The sequence below is a fragment of the Dreissena polymorpha genome, chromosome 4 (genome assembly GCF_020536995.1).
Source record: "Dreissena polymorpha isolate Duluth1 chromosome 4, UMN_Dpol_1.0, whole genome shotgun sequence".
In the NCBI taxonomy this organism is placed as follows: Eukaryota; Metazoa; Mollusca; class Bivalvia; order Myida; family Dreissenidae; genus Dreissena; species Dreissena polymorpha.
Window position 1 is genome coordinate 117,811,234 of NC_068358.1, and position 4,867 is coordinate 117,816,100.

The following is a 4,867-nucleotide window of genomic DNA, read 5'->3' on the forward strand; positions in this document are numbered from 1 at the left end:
TCGGTATTTCTACACACCGCGAGGGTCACTCATTGTATGAGCATGGATGGCCGAGTGGTCTCAGCGGCAGACTTTTACCTCCAGGGGTCAATGGTTCGAGCCCAGTTGAGGTTTACTTTTAAAATTTGCTTCTTGTTTTTATTGGAGCTTTTAAGATCCAATGTTTACATGTACATTTATGAATATAGCATTGAATGACAAAACTAATTTGGGGAGTTCTTTTGTTATAGTTTGATTTTGTGACATTACAAGGATTGCTTATATAAAGTATAAAATAAACCACTGACTATGTGAGCACTGATGGCCAATTGGTTTAAGCACTTGACTCATACTCCAAGGGTCAGTGGATCGAGTCCAGTTAAGGGCAATGTGTCAACAAAAGATCTTTCAGATCTGTGCAAATGAGCGCTAAGCATTGTGGGAAACAGACTATTTCCAGCATGGCGCTGGTAATCATAATAAACACGGAAGTGAAAAATGGTAATTAATTATTACCAAAAAACAGGCTCCATCAAACCGGTTCAGCTATAATATATTCTTTATGCAATTTGTGCTTCAAAAGGAGCCACTTTTCATGCCAGTCTATTGTTATAATATTCACTAAACATGTTGCAATGACTATTATCTTTGAAATCATAAATTTAAAACGTGCTGAATTTTGAGGACTTTAACGATTCAAAATAAAACGCTGTGAACATTGCAAGGAAACGTTCATGTAATGTGTGAGAGGATTATTCAGGGATGAAATAAAATGGAGTCCGAAGGATTCAACTTTTGGAGGAGGACGTCATTGTATCTTAGACATTTGGCATTTTCATATATTTATTTATCAGTAGATACTGAAAATGCTGAATGTGCTAATCGCAACATCAAAGTAAAACTGGTGAGATTTTTACAGCTTTATTTCTCTTGACATATTTTTTTCCATATAATTTATATGCTCATTTTATATTATTTAAAAAATGGTTTCATAACCAGAATAGTTGATGCATGTATAAATAAAGAGATACATGAACAGTGTGTTTTACTTTTTATGTCCCCCACCACTTATAGCGGGGGACATATTGTTTTTGCCCTGTCTGTTGGTTGGTTGGTTGGTTTGTGTGTCTGTGTGTTTGTTCTGTGGCGTCTCATCTGGATCCAAACTGTTTGCAAAGGCCTTGAAAATTCGGTCCCCCCATTGTAAGGATTAAAAACCTGAAAATTTTAAAGCGTTGCAATGCAAAATGATTGAATAATTTCGAGAGTTCTGTTGTTGTCGTCATAGTATGGTATACTGCGAGAATTGCTTATCTAAAGAATAAAATACATCACTCATTGTATGAGCATGGATGGCCATGTGGTCTAAGCGATAGACTTTACCCCAGTAGTCAGTGGTTCTAGCCCAGATGAGGGTTACTTTTTTTTCTTTATTTATTTGTATTCTTGTTTTTACTGGAGCTTTGAAGATTTAAGTTTTACATTTATCAATATAAAGCATTATTTTCATGACAAACTTCAATACATGACGAAATCTGTGAAAAGGCCCCTTCAAATCAAATATAAATTGTTAAAAAAAATTAAACCTTAACTTGATTTAAAAATCACACACACATAAACACTGCAGATATATGTTACAATTAAGTTATATATTAAAATAACACTGAACAATGACAAGAAATAAGATTTTGAAATAATAAGGTTATTTTTTATAAATTTTTATTTAAAAAAATGCTATAATGTTTTTTCTAATCAATCAGAAAAGCGCAGACCCTGAAGGAGCTTTAAATGTCGTATTATGCTGGTGCCATTGAAGTCCAGAAAGAACAGTTGTTGCTGATGAAGGCGCAAAAGGTATTCTTAAAGCAAGTAACACACCTGATGGGGCTTGCAAAAGACAAACTATGAAGAACTTTTATATCCAGCGATCTTCATTTTTTTCATCTGCAAAATTAATAGTGTTATGTATTGATTTTTATTGTAATTTGTTATTGTTATTAATATTATTTATAGGTTTTGTTATAAATTTTATTCAATATGCAATATTATTATTATTATTATTGTTCATTGCTAATTATTTTAATGTTATTTTGTATTGTTAAGCAAGAGATAAAACTGCCTTTAAGATTATCATATATTAAAATATTATAAAGTTTGTGCATTGCTTATAACTTTAATGCTAATTTTAATTCTTAAGCAATTCAATTTATTGGCAATAGTCAAAATATTTTGTTTAATGTATTCTTTGCATTGAATTCATTATTTTCAAACCTGAAATAGTTTGCAGTTATTGCACCCCTGATAGCCTGCCCGTCAGGGCTGCCCTCAAGCTGTGCAATTGGTGGAGGTTGAGGGTCTTCCTCCTCTGGGAATGCCTCCGTCTCACACACCGGCCTTTGCCAAAATGTGCAATACTACACATGCCACAATTATTTTAGATACTTTGGCTGACTTCATTCGTACCTAAATGTTTAAAACACATAATTTAACATTTTGAAATTAAAATGCGTTATTAGTGCATATTTTAGATATTTCATGATAAACATAAATAATATGGTGCTTATTGACACATTAATGAATACCTCTCCATGGAGAACATGAAACATCCGCTTCAGTACACCAAATGCTCTTTCAATCACATTTCTCGTCTTCGCATGGGCGTCGTTATACATTTGTTGCTGTGGGGATCCTGGTGTAAATATTCAATAGTTACAATATTTATTTCAAACAATAACATAAAAATGAATTAAGACATGATTTATAAGAAAAGATTCATTACAATGTAAAGACCAGTAAATAGATGAGGTGTTTAACAGAGATGCACTCACCAGGATGCAGGTAAGGCGTCATGAGCAACTTCCTTCCTGGGTAGGCACTGTCCCCCAACACAATTCCATCTTCCAAACCTTTGAACAGAACAATTTAATAACAATTACAGAATTATCTACTTCTAAATATACATAATTTATTTTTACATCCATTTTGATACAATAACCTTTTATAAGTATAAATTTATAAATAAGAAACAGGAACATGCACAACAAGATGTGTTTGTGAAACACTATGGCACCATATATGACGTTTGACCTTGAAGGATGACCTTGACCTTGACCCTTCACCACTCAAAATGTGCAGCTCCATGAGATACACATGCATGTCAAATATAAAATTATTAGCTTCAATATTGCAGAAGTGACATTACATGAGCAATTTTGACCCATATATTTGACCTTGAAGGATGACCTTAGCCTTGACCTTTCACCACTCAAAATGTGCAGCTCCATGAGATACACATGCATGCCAAATAGCAAGTTGCTATCTTCAATATAGCAAAAGTTATTGCAAAATGTTAAAGTTGTCACAAACAGACCAACCAACAGACAGGGCAAAAGCAAAATGTCCCCCACTACTATAGTGGGGACATAAAATGAATGAAATCGCAGTAAAAATTAATAAATTCATTTTAGAATATGCACTAACCATGATGTTGGGCCTCCAAATAATCAGAGAGTGCCGAGGTTCTCAATACATGAGCATCATGCGTACTTCCAGGCCATGTGGCATTTATGCATGTGAATACACCTGAAATATGATTAAATATAATTAAATATAAATAAACATTATTATTTGTATTGAGAATTCCCTGTCTTGTGCCTCTATAACACAATGGATCAGACTATATTTAAACCACGAAACAGACTTGATGTATATTTATTTGGAATCGTTACGTCATTTGAACTGCGTACATGCAAGTTTTAGGGCGCAAAATATGCATATCACAGTGGAAGTTTGGATTTAAAGGACGTGTGTTAAACGAGAAACGGAATTATAATAAATCGTACCAGATCATAAGATCCTCTGTGTGCCTTATTTCGATCAGGTGCCTAAGTTCGATCAGTTTTTTATGACGTATTTTCGAATACCATCACTCGCATCACGCGTCAGCCTTTCTGCGAAAACTCATAACAGAAGTCGTATTTCCATCAACCTCTCGTAAAAATGCGGTTTAAACAGGTATTTATGAATAACAAAACATAAATTATGTCAATTACCTTATTTTTCATTCATTTATCGTGCTTATATTCTTTAAATCACCATTACATTCATAAAACATCAATCAAAATACACCTTTCTATATTGTCAGGGACGCTGCAGTATACATGGGAGGTAAGAAAAGTCTCCGTAAATAAGCGCTTTGTTTTTAATGGGGCTCAAAAGGGGGCATTCATAAATTAGATCGACGCAAATAGACGTCCAATTAAGACGTTGTTAATTGTTAAATTTAAGCTCTTTATTGCAGTGCCATTTTTGTCTTTGTTTTCCACCACTTGATTAAGAACAAATAACTAATCATACTTATTTTTTTTTATTTTTTTATTGCGTTTTTTTAACAAGTTGATATGCTTTGGGTATCTATTAATTAAGAGGGCCGATACCACGGAAAGACACGCTTTATTTGTCCTTGTTTGCAAATCGTTGTATCTCATTCATTTCAATGAACATCGACGATATTCTCCTTATATCTGGACTCGCACAATGCTTTTGAATTTCAGTCCAAACCTACAAAATTCAGTGGGAAGTATAGACAGTACACAAAGGAATCTCTGCTAAGAGCCTATGAAGAAGTAACCGGAAAAGGAACTTCTGTTAGGAAGGCATCAGTGCTTTTTGGTGTTCCATATGGCACACTTCTGGACAGGGTAGCCGGACGCGTACAGGCTGGCGCTTTAAAAAACGAGAAAACTCTTTTTTCCAAAGAAGAAGAGCTGGGCATTGTGGAATATCTGGAGACATTTGCCCAGCTTGGCTACGGCGTCACCAGCTCAAAGATAAAAAATGTTGCAGGCGACCTTGCCTTCCATCTACGAAAGCGTCCCCACAATAAGGC

At 34.4% G+C, this 4,867-nt stretch overlaps 2 long non-coding RNA genes across 2 annotated transcripts; both read right to left on the minus strand.

The window, feature by feature from the left end:
• Positions 1 to 884: 884 nt before the first annotated feature.
• Positions 885 to 1,920, minus strand: LOC127879655 (uncharacterized). Its single transcript, XR_008049188.1, has 2 exons — positions 1,858 to 1,920; positions 885 to 1,197 (listed from the first exon to the last, which is right to left on the minus strand). It is a non-coding gene; the product is annotated as an uncharacterized LOC127879655 (long non-coding RNA).
• Positions 1,921 to 2,256: 336 nt separating this feature from the next.
• LOC127879653 (uncharacterized) lies at positions 2,257 to 3,565 on the minus strand. The gene is made up of 4 exons (XR_008049186.1): positions 3,460 to 3,565; positions 2,808 to 2,885; positions 2,562 to 2,668; positions 2,257 to 2,442 (listed from the first exon to the last, which is right to left on the minus strand). It is a non-coding gene; the product is annotated as an uncharacterized LOC127879653 (long non-coding RNA).
• Positions 3,566 to 4,867: the final 1,302 nt, after the last annotated feature.